This window comes from Panthera uncia, chromosome D2 (assembly GCF_023721935.1).
Source record: "Panthera uncia isolate 11264 chromosome D2, Puncia_PCG_1.0, whole genome shotgun sequence".
In the NCBI taxonomy this organism is placed as follows: Eukaryota; Metazoa; Chordata; class Mammalia; order Carnivora; family Felidae; genus Panthera; species Panthera uncia.
The window spans coordinates 64,566,091-64,584,923 of NC_064818.1; positions in this window are offsets into that span (position 1 = coordinate 64,566,091).

Sequence of the window (18,833 nt, forward strand, 5' to 3'; positions counted from 1 at the left end):
ACATACAAAAATTCCTTTTGGGGTGCTTCATGTTGAGAAACAAATTTTAGTTTTGCATACTAAGTAAACATCATTTATAAGAATTAAGCGAAATTTCATCCCTAGAGACCTGTCGGGATAAGAAAACTGGCTGTTCTGAGTACTGTAGACAAGCCTCCATCTATAAGAAAATGTGTACAACCAGAGAATCGTCAGGATACTTTCACTGTTCTGTCCTCAGAGAATGGGTAGTAGGAAAAGAAGTGGATATTGGGTACTTCAATGACCATACTTTTTGAAGAGTGTATCTTTGTGCATTAGCATAGCTACATGAAAAGAGCTGCCATTACAGACTGTTTTGTTTAAATATGTCCAATCCTTACAATGCTGCATTGTTTTCTCATATTACTTAAACTCTTCACCTATATTGATGTCATATTCTATTTAGAAAACAAGCATAATTGGAGTTATTATAATACAAACTGATTTACTTGTATTAAATGCAGCATGACATGGTAAAAAACAAACAACAACAACAACAAACGGGATTTGGAGGCAAGCAGACTAGAAATGTAGTTTCAGTTCTCCTGATTACTAAGCAACTGGTCTTGAACAAATTACTGAACTTCAAGTCTTCCATTTTCCATTCTACAAACTGGAGGGAGTTGGTAATAACACCTACTTTATGTCATGGGAATTAAGTAAGATTATGTAAAGCACTGTTACAGCATTTGGAATATAAGGTCATTAAAGCATTAATGATAATAGCTACAACTAAAGATTCTCTATAACCCCAGCACTTGGGTGCCAAGTGACTTCCAAGCATTATTTCCTTCCATCACAATCTTGTAAGGTAGAAAATATTATAATCCCCATTTCACAGATGAAACAAATACGATTCATTGCGATTGACTTTTTCACTGATTGCACAGGCATAAAGCAGCAGAGCTAAACTATCAGTCCAGTCTTCCTGAGTTCAGAAGTAGAAAATACAAATACATATCTATACTGTGTTCCCACATGTTAATATGCTAACTCCCTTACCCTTAGATTTAAGAAAAACTTACACGGTCTTGCATTTTACTCCAAAATAGATTGTATTATAGCAAGACTCAAATATTTTACCTATCCCCTAACTTGCCACAATGTTTTTCACTTCCTCCTGGTTATTCTCACTAAACAATCTCTGTCCACCCATTAGCACCTTTTCTTTATGGAGGGAGGGAGGATTCAGAGAGTTTTTTCTCATTTCAACTTTCCTTCATCATTTTTTTTCCCCAAACCATCAATATTTAACACCTTTACCCACAACCCCTCCTGACTGGTTCATCATTTTGCTTCCTTCTTTCTCCATTTGTTGACAACTTCCAGGTATAGAGATACTCTGAGATAAAGCCATGTTCCAAAGGGAGGCTTGCAGATCCCTCATTTTTACCCAACAAGATTCACTTTTGATTTCTAAATTCAACCTCCCAGTGCTTCCCAAAACAGGAACAAAATATTCTAAAACTCAGTTTGGTAGTTATAGTGATGAGCACAGATGTAACTTCGTTTGAATTCCAAACAAAAGGGGTTAAGAAGAAGGCCCAAGGCATTATTCAGATGAGAAGCCAAGAACAGACAAACCAAAGAGCTGGAAGTACCTGATACTGCCATTCCACTTATCTTCATAAGACAAATATTTGAATAATGATTGCTGGATGAAAGTACACACACATACCCTGACATAAGTCAAGAAAGTTGAAAATACCCAGTAAGTTCTGCTGAGCAGTTAAAAGGAGACACCAGATAAAAAAGAAAACAGGGAGACTGCCCTAGTACATGGTGTAAACACAAGCTTTTTCAAAGACCTCCATATATTCTTTGAAGCTACACACAGCAAAGAAATTCTATGGACAGCCCAGGCATAGCCAAAACCAAAAAGAAAAGGGAAAAGTAAAGAAAAAGGACAGGGGTGATAGAGGGTTGCAGGCTCAAACTGAAGAATGGTCTTAAATACACAACTCATTAAGCTCTTACTAGATGTCAGATATATTTGATATTCTCTGATCATTATCTCAAAACAGCTCCATGAGAGAGGAATCTACTTCATACAAATTAGGAAACTGAGGTGAGATTACTCATAAATCATTTCTAGTCGCAGGATTCAAACTCAGATCTACATTATTTCAAAGCCCTTTCTCTTAAGAACTCTGCTTTCCTCCTAAGAAATGTTTGTAGACCTACTTCTTCGTTGGAATTATCTCATGAGGAGAAATGAGGGTTTCCAAACCAGGGAGAGGTGGCTACATTTAGCAACGTGGAAAGCGTGAATGGTCCAGAGTGTTGTTTTCAGCCACTTTGATCTTTATAGCCATGGTTTAGCTACCAGGATCTGTTAAAGTCTTTCTGCCAGAAGTGGGAATCCATTTACATATGCAATTGAGCCTTTTTAAAATTTTATTTCTGCCTGCCCCATCAACACACCCTGCACTGAAAAGCAGTAAGGCAAATATCATAGCGAGTAGGCTTCTGAGTATGTGAAAATGTCTGTGTTGGCAGCAAAGTCTAACTACAGCTAAGCAGGAAAAGACATACTTTCTGTTATGACTCCAAATATCTTCCTATAATATATTGGAGAACAATGATTGTTTAGAACTTCTTGGAATTATTGGGGAATATGCGGAAAAAAAAAAGATCTGGTGATTGATTATAATTCATCTAAACTGAAACTCTACTGAAAGAGAAAGGGGATGCTAACTGAATAGGGTATTTGGTTAAAAAGACATAAAGTACGAATTTCCTAGATAAACTGGGAATTTTGGTCATGCTGGTTATTTGTAATTTTGCCTCCAAGGGAAGGTGAAGAGTTTTCAGACAAATGAAGAATGTTAGATCCCACCTGAACAAGATTATTTGTAACACACAAAGATACCGGGTTTGCTCAAAAGATGATAGTTTGCTCAATTCTGAAGTAAAATCAATTCTGGGTGTCTGTGTATTATTTGAATAAAAAGAAACAAATACCCATTGTAGCTGACTCTAATTCTATCAACCCTGTATATGTGACAACATATGTAAAATTGTTTTCTCTACTTGTTACCTGTTCTGAAATGCCAGGGATTTAACAAGGTTTTCTAAAATTAAAATAGTATTATCCTTTCTACCCAACACCATCCCTGCTATGTGTGGGAGCTTTGTGTTCTCACTCTAACCCAATCACTTTAATACGATTCAAAATTTATTAGTCACAAATACAGGTAATTCACCCCTTAATTCAATTTTTAAAATTTTTTTAACATTTATTTATTATTGAGAGACAGAGAGAAACAGAGCATGAGCATGGGAGGGGCAGAGACAGGAGGAGACACAGAATCCTAAGCAGGTTCCAGGCTCTGAGCTGTCAGCACAGAGCCCTATGCGGGGCTGGAACTCACAAACCGTGAGATCATGACCTGAGCCGAAGTCGGATGCTTAACCGACTGAGCCACCCAGGCGCCCCACCCCTTAATTCCATTTTGTTCCCACATGTGCATTTCTGGAAATAATTTATCCCTAGTATGAAAAACATAAGCCAAAAATTATCTAAAATGGTTAATAGCACTCAAATTCTATAATCCTATATGTCTAATATGGTGTGCATTCTTAAAGACAAGAAAACTTGTTTTAATGATATTATCTATCTTGTTAGCACCCAGCACGGTGATTAACACGTGATAAGTAATGCACGTACATTACATGGAATAATGAATCAATGATTGAGAATGGCATTGGCAAACTGAGAGAGTCTTAAACAGGCACATATTTTCTGCAAAAATATCATGTAGCAAAAGTTCACAGACAGATTCCTCTTATCACACTTTAACTTAACTCCCATTGTTTTTTCAAATGGCTGAAAAATTTTAGATATAAAATGCCTAAATTATAGCACATTGCTGAAAGACTTAACCAGATAGACCCACTAAGTCTTCTGGGACCCTGCTAGGTAGACTAATTTATTTGATGTCAACAATTGCAGTAATTTCCAGCGACCATGACTAATTCTCCTTCATGACTTCTCTACTCCGGCACAGTGGGCCCATCTATGACAACGGCAGGGAGCCCACAAGCAGGCTGTCAGCAGTGTGGCATAGGCAGGATGAGAAGGGACAGGCAAGGAAAGCTGGCACAATGACTGCTACAGGCTGCCAACCCAGGCCATGTCACTCTAGAGCATTAGCCTGAGTCCTCACAGTCCTGAACCTCTTTGCTTCCATGTGTGGCCACTAACACTCAGGAACTAATAAAAACTGGCAAAGGAAAATCAATGGAATCCAGGAAATAGAAGAAAATAAGGAAAATCATTGAGCTGTTCAGTTGGAAGAAGAAAGTGAAAAAAGACATAAAATATGCAGGAGTTTCCTGGTTAAAGAATGGTAGAACTGCAAGGTACAGGACTGCAAACTCCTGGTTCTATATTTGAGGATACAAGTCCAGATGGGACAGAGATCTGTTCATTTCTTGAACTGAATTCACAGAATGGCTTGGTGCTGGCACACTAACGACCTTGCATGTCCTCACATAGATGATGTAGCCAAAGCTCAACTACACACTGACCTAGGACTTGGTGGAGCATCCTGTGGCCCTCCCAGTCTAGAGGAAAATAGCTAGTCTTGTAAGGAACTGCCACCAGGCTATTTCCCACCTGCCTCTTACTATGAGGGAGGCTGTCATGAGGCAGTTTCTCATCTGCCTCCTTCATTCTGGTGAGGAATGGGGCTCTCCACCGTCCCCACCTTAATGTGGGCTAAGCACTTGGCTAAGCACTGCAGCATGGAAATGGTTCCTCAGCAACAGTGACTCAGCACTTATGCTGACTTTTGTTTCCACGTCATCCTGTTGGACAGGGACATGAGGAACTAACATTATTGCTGATCTTGCTTTTTCTGTCTGCATAAGTAATAAGCTGTCTGCATTTATCTGGGCTCATTGTTTTCTTCGCAACTGAATTTGTTAGCCTGTTTGACACTTCTGACTTTATACACCTAAGAGATTAAGCAACTTCCCCACCAAATTCATAAGAATCTTTAATTCTTTATCTTCCCTAGAGGGCAAGTTCCATTAAGGCAGAATGAACTCTCTCCAATATTTGAAATCCCTGGTGGACAGAAGGCACTCCACCAGTGTCCTGCTGTTGGAAGTCAGTACAACATAGTTAAGAGTTTTGAGCCAGACAGAAACAGAATAACAACTACCATACAATGTATGTGCTGCCTTAGGTGAGTTATGGAACATCTCTAAGCCTTACATGAGATATCAAGTGAAATAATGTAGGTAAAGCATGTTACACCGCTTGGCATATAGTTAACATAGAAGTTAACTGAAAATATTCCTCCTCATCTTTGTAAACTACCTCTCTGTTGCAGACCATGCCTAAGTGTTTTAGACTTTCCCATGTGAAACCAAGTCTTATTAGCCCCATTTGATGAATGGCAAAAGCAAAGTTCAGGTAGGATAAGTGATCTGTCCATCATTCAAAAAGTTTGGAAGGGAAAAATAGTTCACCGAGTTAGTCAAGAAACAAATATTAACTTTTGAGATATGTTTGCTAAGATCATTTATATGGCACAAAATTTTACATAAAAAATAGGGTTTTTTGCATGTTATAATGGGGAATTTTAAGTAGCTAAGAGAGATGAAGTGAGAATGTAAAAATTAAATAACACTTATATATTGATTCTGGATTTCTCTAGAATCAAATTGAGGGCCAAGCAAGCCAAGTATTTCCAAGTGTTCATCTACAGAGTGGTGACTGTCTCCAGGCCTCAAAGGAAGAAGAAATAGTCTCTACCAGAGGGACAAAATGGTTAAAATCGGAAGCCTAGTTTAAGGAAAAAAAAAGGGGGGCAAAACTCCAAGCTTTTCTCAGGCATAGATCCACTCCTAGACCATGACGCACCACAATGGAGGCACAGATGGTTTGTGAGCTTTAAAAAAATGAAAAACAACAGAAGGCCAATGACTACATAAAAGCACAAACTAAAAAGGCAAGGAAATCAGAAGAGACCCTCCAAACAACCCATCAAAGGTGGCTCAATTTGGCAACAGAGCTGATGAATCAGCAATTCTCTGATCATGTGCTTTGCATCACCATTACTTGAGCTAATGGCCTCTTTTTCACACTAACCATTTTCTATGTTTGTTTAATTTTAAGATACTAGGAAAATCTCATGTGCTTTAGGAAGGAAGGAATGAACAAATGGAGAAAGACTCAAATTATAAACCATGGCCCTGACTTTTTCAAGAATACCAATCAAAATGGTACAAGGATGATCTCTCAGAAGTTCCACACTATTAAATGAACGGATCTGCCAGGTTTCCCCCACACCTGCTACCCGACATACCTCAGGTTCCAGAAAACTTGTGATATTTCTGCTCCCAGTGACCAGTAAGCTAATGACAGGAAAACAAAATAATAGTCTTGTCCAATTCAGATGTTTTGAAGAATGCTTTGTTATGCAAGAGAATCCGGATGTTCAGGATATGAGTGCCCAGTTGAGTGAGTGTTGGAAAATAATTATCCTGCTCAGAAATGGCAGATTTATTCATGAAAAAAGATATCCCATTGTCTGCCTCCCTGTCTTTTTGATTATTATAACAAATAATCCTAGTAAAGCTGTCTTTGTGTAAAACAAAAGAAGTTAGCTACCCAAAGACACTTTAGACACCTGGACAAAACCTACTGAGCCAAAGTTCATCACTTGTCCTTCTCCTGCATCTAAAACATCTATGGGGCACCTGGGTGGCTCAGTCAGTTAACTATCCAACTCTTGATTCCAGCTCAGGTCATTATCTTGTGGTTTGTGAGATTGAGCCCTGCATCAAACTGGATGCTGGCAGCATGGAGCCTGCTTGAGATTCTCTCTTCTCTGATGCTTCCCTGCTCATGCTCTCTCTCTCTCTCAATAAATAAACAGTAAAACACAAAATATCTAAACCATAAATTTACTTCATTCAACTATAAGAAGACTTAAAATTAATATCTCTAAGAAGAGAAAATTTTATCATTGGGTATATATATTTGAGACAATGTTTTTTTTGAAAGTAAATTTTAATTCTAGGTCGGCTGTGACTTTGAGCAAGTTATTAACCTTCTATAACCATCAGTGAAATGCCTTTAAAAAGCAAAATAATAACAACAGACTGTGAGGATCAAGTTAGATAACGAAAGTAAATAACACTCTACCAGGAACATAGTATGAACTCAGTTAAAATTAGTTGCTATCATTTTTATTAACATGTTGGTGTGTTAGGGGTTGAAGAGAATGAATATGAATGAAAGATACTTATCCAGTAGCCCAGACTAGAACAACAGCAATAACAACAATATTTTCAAATTTCTCGGTTTTACTCATCTTGTCTCTGTTAAAGAAAAGTTAAGCCATTTCTATACCTAGTCATTCTTCAGGATCTTTTTAAAGCAAATATTTAAATACCTCGGTTCTTCCCAGTAACTTTGAAAAATAAGGTGGATTCTGATTTCAGTTCTGATAGGTAACGATCTCAGAAGCTGTCACCATCACCCTTTACAACTAGGTGAATAAACTGAAAAACAACTACTTTTTGCAGATCCATCAGAAAAGTGAGGTCAGGGGCACCACGGAGGATCAGTTTGGTTGAGTATCTGACTCTTGATCTCGGTCATGATCTCAAGGTTTGTGAGCTCGAGCCCCACATTGGGCTCTTCACTGACAGCACAAAGCCTGCTTGGGATTCTGTCTATCCCTCTTTCTGTCCCATCCTCTCTCTCTCTCTCTCTCTCTCTGTCTCTGTCTCTGTCTCTGTCTCTCAAAACAAATAAACTTAAAAAAAATTAAAAAAATAAAAGAAAATTGAGGTCACAAGGCAAACAGCCACCATAAAACATGAAGAGTCAGAGAAATACAGTATGTGGGATCTACTTAACCTGGAGCAGGAGTTTCTGGAGCTATAAACTGGTAGAAACATTTACACAGTAATTTTGACAAATTCCTTTGACCTAAGCATGGATTAGGTCGAAAATTAGCAACTACTGGTAGACTCAGTCTTAGGACAGTCCACATACTTTTATAGACTTTTCCACCAGGAACATCACAGAGTTATCACAGTGAGGATCCAAGAAATATTCCTTGCTGGTTATGGGCAGGAAAGAGAGAAGAGTAACCATTATGCAATACATGTGAAGGCTTCTCCATAAGAAAAATGTACTCTCCAGAAAAAAGATTTTCCTACAGTGCAATTCTGAAAGCTAATCTCAGCTGGGGGAAGGGATTCCCTCCTCCTTTCAGTACTCTCCAGCCTTCTTAACTTATCTAAAATGGCAAAAGTGATAGTCAACAGGGAAAATGTATTCAAATAAATATGAGGATATCTGCAGGCAGAGAAACGAGAGAGGAATAGGGAGCTACACCACTAAAACCAGTGTAGAAACATTTGTGAAGGTCACAGCTCTGAGACATAAGCCCACTAAAAGAATAAGAATTAACCCAAGGCTATAGAATGTACCCGTCTGAGATACCTTACCATCACACCAAAAATAATAACAGTGGACTACAGCTAAAAGAACTGTAATAATAAGATCTCTCTCTCTCTCCCTCCTCCTGCTCTCTCTCTCTCTCTGACTAGAACACACAGGGAACTCCAAACAGGGGATACAAAACCAAAGACACTATAGGAACATGAAGCCTCTGGCACCTACAGCTATAACAAGTATCGAACACAACTAACTCCCAGCCAGATTAATATACATTCTCATATACAAGGCCTATTTATATCATATGGTATGATCCAACACAAAATATTCAGATAACAACAAAAATTACTAGCCATGTCAAAGAGTAAGAAAAAACACACTCAGAAGTGCTTATCATCAAAATATTCAACAGAGCCAAGGCAAGGATCAGTGAGTTTGAAGAAAGATCAGTAGAAATTTGCCAATCTGAAATGCCAAGAAAAAAGAAGAACTTTGGACAATACTGAAAGATGTAACATATGCGTAAGTGATTCCATGGACACCATTGAAACAAGGCTCCTTGGAGAAATGATGGCTGATTCTACAGCTGGAACAGGAAATGTATAAGATGAGCTTGGATCATTGTGTAATGCCAAAAAGTAAGGAACATGCATGACGAGGGCATTTCCAAGAGACACAGAGCCACCTTACAAGAGCTCGCAATGGTCAAAGTTGAAATAATTGGAGAACAAAATTAAGTAGCTTTGAAATATAACCCAAAGGATAAAATAATATTTATAAGTACATACTTATATAAATGAATAATTGAATAAATAATTAATGGGTAGAATAGATAAACCTCTCATCAGTAAGATTCCAAGTAATATTTGTGGATACTTTGCCTTCAAGGAGTTAGAACATAATTCCCCTTTCCTTAAGTGTTGTCAGCACAAAGGGACTTCCTTCTAAAGGGTACAGCATAGAAAGGGAAGAGGAAAAAAGTACTTTGACAATGGAGAAATTTGACAAACACTACTTCACCACGTGGCCATGATAAACATCAAGAGTGATTAGATATACTATAGAACATATCTTTGATATGATACAATGAGAATGGCATTTTACCTCTGTCGCTTCTTCCCAAAATCCATATCCATAAACAAGGCTGCTTGGGTGGCTCAGTCAGTTAAACATTGGACTCTTGGACTTGGTTCAGGTCATGATCTCATGGTTCATGACTTCAAGCCCTGCATCAGGCTCTTTGCTAACCTCAAGGAGCCTGCTTGGGATTCTCTCTCTCCTTCTTTCTCTGCCCCTCCCCTGCTCATGCTCACTCACTCGCTTGCTCTCTCCCAAAATAAATAAACTTAAAAAAAATTCATATCCATAAGCAAACAAGAAAAACATCAAACAAATCTCCAATGAGGGACATTCTACAAAATATCTCACCAGTACTCCTCAAAGCTTTCATTAAAAAAAAAAAAAGAAAACTGTGAACAACTGTCATAGTCTTGAAGAACATCAGGACACACAATGACTAAATGTAATTTGGTATCCCAGATGGGATCCTGAAAAAGAATAAGAACATTAATTAAAAATGAAAAAAACTCTAAGATATGGAAATTAGTTAATAATAATGTAAAACCATTAGTGCGTTAGTTATGATAAATTCACCATACCAATATGTGAGTAACATGGGAATCTAGGTATAGTGTATATGAGAAGTCTGTACTATCTTTGCAAATTTTTTTGTAAATCTAAAACTATTTTAAAATTAAAAGTTTTAAAATATATATAAAGATTCCTAATGCTGACATTTTATTCCTAAAAATATACACAGTGGAAATTAACATTCACATTAAGACCTCATTTCACTGAGTAGCCTGTCAATTGTGGTTGTTTCTTGAGAAGTATGATGACTCCCCAGTCGTTCATACATTTAAATAGGCAATCAGTGTCATTAACTCAGAGAGAAGCTCAGTAAAGAATATAAAATTTAAATTTATCTAAAGAGAAGAAACTGCCAAATTTGATTCCTTGTTGTATAACTGGTATGCTATGAAATTAAGACAATATCCTCTAACCTTATGTTCATTAACTGCAATAACAGATAAAAAAAACTCCAGGGTTCCACTTGCTTAGAAACCAAGACAAGATGCAGAACTAACAAATAAGGAAAAGAATCCCAGACCAGGAATGCCAGAAACACATATGGAGGGAAAAAGAAAAAGGCCAGATGGAGTATTCCACAAAAAATAAGTTTATATAGTCAAAGAAGACACATAGAATATATATCAGAATATATATCTCTTAAGACATATTACCTATTTTTTATAATATTATATATATAATTTTAAGGAATTCAAACCACCCCACCCCAGAATTCAAAGAAACATGTTAAACATCATACTTAATCTCACCTCTCAGTGATAATTACTATTAATTTGAATTTCCTTAGACATTTCTCTGTACTTAGAAGTACATATGATGCATTATAAACATGTTACTTTTTCTATCTGCATAGATACCAAGCAACAATGACCCCATGAGCATCTTTTCAGATCAATAAATACAATTTTATTATTATTTTTATTGGGTTGATATTTCATAACTTTATACATACCAATTTATTTATGAAATCTTATGCTAAGAAATTTAGTTTGTTTTGACATTAAAATCTACACTAGCATATAAATATTTTGTAATTTTATAATCTCTGTCACATAAATATTTAGCCTTTGTCATTAGTAGCAAAATGGTATAGGAGAAAAGCACTAGATTAAGAATCAAGAGGCCTAAATTCTAATATTCTACAGATATATACAGGAAAGAATATTCTTCTTGATAATCTTCTAATGCATAAGCATGAAATGTCCCTGATTTTTAATGTGTTCTTTAATTTCTCTAGGCAAAATTCTGTAGTATCCAGTATTCTTTTGTTGCCTTAATTTAATTTTACATGGTTCATTGTTAATACTGCATTTTGATCTTGTATCCTGATTTATTGAACTTGTTATTACAATAGAGTTTCAGGTGGGTTATTTGGATAGACTCAGTAGAATTTTCTACATTAAGGATAATGTCTGAAGGAGAGGCCAACATGACAGAGAAGTAGGGAGATCTGTACTTCCCATGTCTCTCAAACAAAGAAGGGCTAAAGCCAAAGGACTTTGAACCCCAAGAGTGTGGGAGGAAAAGAGACGGAGTCTACCAGGGAGACATTGGGACAGCCTGATGGGCCATAGGTGGGTGATTATGAACTGGAGGAGATAAAACAGGCTGCGTAGGCATGGAGGGGAGGGATCCCCTTCTGCAAAGAGACAAAGAGAAGAGAAAGAGTGGCTGGGGAAGCATACGACTGTATTTCAACAAGAGAAAAACCTCGGACCATAACAGAGAAAGATCCCCTGTCTAGTGGCACTTTCTTCAAACCAGGGCCAGCTGCCCTATTTGTGTACCTGGGGAGGAGGGGAACCACCCCAGAGTTTGGTGGTAGGTCAGGGGTGCAGTCGGCAGGAGAAACTGGTCCCCTCCCTGGAGTGCTGCGGCACAGGACAAAACCAGCTGGGACAAAATATCAGGCAGCACAGAGAGGCACTTCCCCAGGACCGGGGCTCATGGAGTTTAGGCCACAGCCAAGTGCTGCGGCACAGGAGTTGGTGGACTGAGATGGACTGCCTCGTCTGCACCCACAGCACACAGAGGACAGCTCAAACGGAGTGATTTGGGACACGAGGTCCTTGGAGACTGGAGGTCGCCATTTTTCTCCCCACCACCACCAAGGTGGGACCCACAGTGGAGGCTGAACAGGCCCACACCAAACCACGTCCCTCTGCACTAGGTAACTGTGTATCTACTGGAGGGGGAAAGACACTGAGGAACAAGACGGCCCCCTCCTCCAGACCAGTTCTACTGCATTGCCTGGATTAATTCTAGGCAACTCTTGTTATATAGATACATTCTTCCTTCCTTTTCTCCTTATCTCTTCCCTCCTCTAGGCTGGTTACTCTGTTGGTTTGATTAAGCAGACATATTTAATCCATTCTCTTGATACTTCTACACCTCCTTTATTCTCCTTTCTCTCTCTCTCTCTCTCTCTCTCTCTCTCTCTCTGGAATAAGCAAGCTGTGTAGTTTCTCTGGGTAACTTTACATTTCTTTTTCCTCTCGCCTCCTTTGTTATTTTCCTTTCTCTCTGGATTAAGCCATTGAGTCTCTCTGCCAGGTCAATGTTTATTTTTTCTTTTTTCCCGCCCATGTCATTTCTCTCTTTCTATGTGCTCTTCCATCAGCACCGCTTCCACCCTGTTCTTTACTTGTAGTTGGTGTTTACATTTTTTTGCTTTTGATTTGTTTTTTGTTGTTTGTTTTTCCGTTTTTGGTGGGGTTTTTTTTGTTTTTGTTTGTTTGCTTGTTTTATTTGCTGGTGTGTTTGCGTGTTTTTGTTTCCTGTTTGTTTGTTTTTCATTACAGGGCTACTTCAAGGAACAAATCAAAGCACATCTGGTGGAGGATCCAAAAAATCACTAAGAGTAGGGAAATAAAATAACCAAAGTCACAACAGAGAGCAAGTAACACTCTCCAAAACACCCCTCCTGAAGGGCCAGGCCCTGGATAGTGTATGACCCTCCATTAATATAGCAGTTCTTGCAGATGCAGAGCACATAACAAGCTTTTAAAACTCATAAGGGATGGAAAACTAGCCAAAATGACAAAACGGAAGAATTCTTCTCAAAATAAATTCCAGGAAGAAGTGACAGCTAAAGAATTTATCAAAACAGATATAAGCAATATAACTGAACAAGAATTTAGAATAACAGTCATAAGATTAATCGCTGGGCTTGAAAAAAGCATAGAAGACAGCAGAGAATCTTATTGCAGAGATCAAAGAAATAAAAATTGTTATGATGAATTGAAAAATGCTATAAATGAGGTGCAAAATAAAATGGAGGCAACCACAGCGTGGAATGAAGAGGCAGAGGACAGAATAGGTGAATTAGAAGATAAAATTATGGAAAAAGAGGAAGTAAGAAAAAGAGAGATAAAAAAAACAGGATCACGAGGGAAGAATTAGAGAACTAAGCAACTCAATCAAATGGAACAGTATCATAGGAATTCCCGAAGAAGAAGACAGAGAGAAAGGGCTGAAAGTGTATTTAAACAAATCATGGCTGAGAACTTCGCCAATCTGGGGAAGGAAACAGACATTGAAAGCCAAGAGACACAGAGAACTCCCTTCAAGCATAACTTGAATCGATCTTCTGCATGACATATCATAGTGAAACTAACAAAATACAAGAATAAAGAGAGAATTCTGAAAGAAGCTAGGGATAAACGGGCCTTCACATACAAAGGTAGACACAAAAAGGGTAGTAGCAGACCTATCTACTGAAACTTGGCAGGCCAGAAAGAAATGGCAGGAAATCTTTAATGTGATGAACAGGAAAAATATGCAGCCAAGAATCCTTTATCCAGCAAGCCTGTCACTCAGAATAGAAGGAGAGACAAAAGTTTTCCCAAACAAAAACTGAAGGAATTCATCACCACTAAACCAGCCCTATAAGAGATCCTAAGGGGAACTCTGTAAGTGAAATGTTGCAAGGACCACAAAGTACTAGAGACATCAGTACAACCATGAAACCTACAGATAACACAATGACTCTAAACCCATATCTTTCAATAATAACACTTAATGTAAATGGACTTAATGCTCCAATCAAAAGACATAGGTTATCAGAATGGGTAAAAAAAAACAAGACCCATCTACTTGCTACCTACAAGAGACCCATTTTAGACCTGAGGACACCTTCAGATTGACAGTGAGTGGATGGAGAACTATCTATCATGCTATTAGAAGTTAAAAGAAAGTATGGCTGGAAGAGCCATACTTATATCAGACAAACTAGACTTTATTTTTTTAATATGAAATTTATTTTCAAACTGGTTTCCATATAACCCAGTGCTCATCCCAACAGGTGCCCTCCTCAATACCCATCACCCACCCTCCTCTCCCTCCCACCCCCCATCAACCCTCAGTTTGTTCTCAGTTTTTAAGAGTCTCTTATGGTTTGGCTCCCTCCCTCTCTTTTTTTTTTTTTCCTTCCCCTCCCCCATGGTCTTCTGTTAAGTTTCTCAGGATCCACATAAGAGTGAAAATTAAATGTTGTAACAAGAGATGAAGAAGGGCATTATATATAATTACAGTGTCTATCCATCAGGAAGAGCTAACAATTATAAATGTCTAAGCACTGAATTCAGAAGCACCCAAATATATAAAACAATTAATTACAAACATAAGCAATCTTATTAGAAAGAATATGGTAATTGCAGGGGATGTTTATACTCCACTTAACAACAATGGACAGATCATCTTGACAGAAAATCAGTAAACAATGGCCCTGAATGATACACTGGACCAGATGGACTTGACAGATATATTTAGAACTCTACATCCTAAAGCAGCAGAACATACTTTCTCCTCAAGTGCACATGGAACATTCTCCAAGATAGATCACATACTGGGTCACAAAACAGCCTTCAAAAATATAAAAGAATTGAAATCATAAAAAGAATTGTGATCTGATCACACTTTCAGATCACAATGTTATGAAACTTGAAATCAACCACAGGAACAAGTCTGGAAAAACTCCAAAAGCATGGAGGATAAAGAACATCCAACTAGAGAACGAATGGGTCAAACAGGCAATTAGAGAAGAAATTTAAAAATATATGGAGACAAATGAAAATGAAAACACAACAATCCAAACCCTTTGGGATGCAGCAAAGGCAGTTCTAAGAGGAAAATACACTGCAATCCAGGCCTATCTCATGAAACAAGAAAAATCCCCAATACAGAATCTAACAGCATACCTAAAAGAACTAGAAGCAGAACAGCAAAGACACCCCAGACCCAGCAAAGAAGAGAAATAATAAAGGTCAGAGCAGAAATAAACAATATAGAATCCAAAAAACCCAGTAGAACAGATCAATGAAACTAAGAGTTGGTTTTTTGAAAAAAATAAACAAAACTGATAAACCACTACCCAGGCTTCTCAAAAAGAAAAAAGAGAGGACCAAAACAGATAAAATCACGAATGAAAATGGATTACAACTGATCCCTCAGAAATATAAGCAATTATCAGGGAATACTATGAAAAATTATATGCCAAGAAACTGGACAACCTGGAAGAAATGGACAAATTCCTAAACACCCACACATCAACACTCAAATGGTTAGAAATAGAAAATTTGAACAGACCCATAACTAGTAAAGAAATTGAATCAGTTATCAAAAAAATTCCAACAAATAAGAGTTCTGGACCAGATGGCTTCCCTGGGGAATTCTACCAGACAATTAAAGCAAAGTTAATACCTAGCCTTCTCAGGCTGTTCCAAAAAATAGAAATGGAAGGAAAACTTCTGGACTCATCGTATGAAGCCAGCATTACTTTGATTCCCAAACCAGACAGAGACCCCACAAAAAAAGAACTACAGGCCAATATCCCTGAGGAATATGGATGCAAAAATTCTCAACAAGATATTAGCAAATAGAATTCAACAACATACAAAAAGAATTATTCACCATGATCAAGTGGAATCCACTTCTGAGCTGCAGGGCTGGTTCAAAATTTGCAAATCAATCCATGTGATACATCACATTAATAAAAGAAAGGATCAGAACCATATGATCCTGTCAATAGATGCAGAAAAAGCATTTGACAAAATACAGCATCCTTTCTTAATAAAAACACTCAAGAAAGTCGTGATAGAAGGAACATACTTAAACATCATAAAAGCCATATATGAAAAGCCCACAGCTAATATCATCCTCAATGGGGAAAAATTGAGAGATTTCTCCCTGAGATCAGGAACACGACAGGGATGTCCACTCTGCCCACTGTTGTTTAACAGTGTTGGAAGTCCTAGCATCAGCACTCAGACAACAAAATGAAATCAAAGGCATCAAAATTGGCAAAGAATAAGTCAAACTTTCACTTTTTACAAACGACATGATACTCTACATGCAAAACCCGAAAGACTCCACCAAACGACTGCTAGAACTGATACATGAATTCAGCAAAGTTTCAGGGTACAAAATCAATGTACAGAAATTGGTTGCATTTTTATGTACCAATAATGAAGCAACAGAAAGAGAAATTAAGAAACTGATCCCATTCACAACTGCACCAAGAACCATAAAACACCTATGAATAAAGCTAACCAAAGATGTAAATCTGTATGCTGAAAACTAGAGAACACTTATGAAGGAAATTGAAGAAGACACAAAGAAATGGAAAAACATTCCATGCTCATGGATTGGAAGAATAAATATTGTTAAAATGTCAATACTACCCAAAGCAATCTACACATTCAATGCAATCCCAATCAACACAGCACCAGCATTCTTCCAAGAGCTAGAACAAACAACCCTAAAATTTGTATAGAACCACAAAAGACCCTGAATAGCCAAAGTAATACTAAAAAAAAAACCAAAGCAGGGGGCATCACAATCCCAGACTTTAGCTTCTACTACAAAGCTGTAATCATCAAGACAGTATGGTACTGGCACAAAAACAGACACATAGGCCAATAAAATAGAATAGACAACTCAGAATTGGACCCACAAATGTATGGCCAACTAATCTTTGACAAAGCAGGAAAGAGTATCCAATGGAAAAAAGACAGTCTCTTTAACTGGACAGCAACATGCAGAAGAATGAAACTAGACCATTTTCTTACACCATACACAAAAATAACCTCAAAATGGATGAAGGACCTGAATGTGAGACAGGAAACCATCAAAACCCTAGAGGAGAAAGCAGGCAACAACCTCTTTGACCTCAGCCACAGAAATTTCTTACTTGACACATCCCCAAAGGCAAGGGACTTAAAAGCAAATATGAACTATTGGGATCTCATCAAGATAAAAACTTATGCACTGCAAAGGAAACAATCAACAAAACTAAAAGGCACCTGACGGAATGGGAAAAGATATTTGAAATGACATATCAGATAAAGGGCTAGTATCTGAAATCATTAAAGAACTCACCAAACACCACACCCAAAAATCAATCCAGTGAAGAAACAGGCAGAAGACATGAATACACTTTTCCAAAACAGACATCCAGATGGCCAACAGACACATGAAATGATACTCAACGTGACTCATCATCAGGGAAATACAAATCAAAACCACACTGAGATACAACCTCATGCCGGTCAGAGTGGCTAAAATGAACAAATCAGGAGACTATAGATGCTGGCAAGGATGTGGAGAAATGGGAACCCTCTTGCACTGTTGGTGGGAATGCAAGTACAGCCACTCTGGAAAACAGTGTGGAGGTTCCTTAAAAAAATAAAAAATAGACCTCCCCTATGACCCAGCAATAGCACTGCTAGGAATTTAAGGAGTGCTGATGCATAGGGGCACACGTACCCCAATGTTTATAGCAGCACTTTCAACAATAGCCAAATTATGGAAAGAGCATAAATGTCCATCACCTGATGAAAGGATAAAGAAGATGTGGTTTATATATACAACGGAATACTACTTGGCAATGAGAAAGAACGAAATATAGCCATTTGCAGCAACGTGAATGGAACTGGAGGGTATTATGCTAAGTGAAATAAGTCAGTCAGTGAAAGACAGATACCATATGTTTCATTCACATGAAACTTGAGAAACTTAACATCAGACCATGGGAGAGGAGAAGGGGATGTTACCAACAGAGAGGGAAGCAGGCAACCATAAGAGACTCTTAAATACTGAGAACAATTTGAGGGTTGATGGGGGGGTGGTGGTGAGAGAGAGGGGAAAATGGATGATGGGCATTGGAGAGGGCACATATTGGGATGGGCACTGGGTGCTGTATGGAAACCAATGTGACAATAAATTGTATTAAAAAAAATAAAATAAGGGGCTCCTGGGTGGCTCAGTTGGTTAAGCATCTGACTTTGGCACAGGTCATGATCTCATAGAGCCCATGTTGGGCTCTGTGCTGAAAGCCCAGAGCCTGAAGCCTGCTTCAAATTCTCTCTCTCCCTCTCTCTCTGCCCCTCCCCTGCTCTCACTGTGTCTCTCAAAAATAAATGAACATTTAAAAAAATGAAATATAAAATAAAAATTAATAAAAATAAATAAATAAAAGTAGTTTGCTGAGGAAAAAAAGGATATGTCATCTGCAAATACAGTTTTACTTCTTCCTTTGCTAATCGGACATCTTTATCTATCTATCTATCTATCTATCTATCTATCTATCATCTATTATCTATCGACTTTTCACTTATTTCCCTTACTGTGCTAACTACCTGTTCCAATAAAAATCTTGAGCAGATATGGCAAGAGTGGGTATTCTGCATTATTCTCAATTTTAGTGAGAAACTATTCAGTCTAATATCATTAAGTA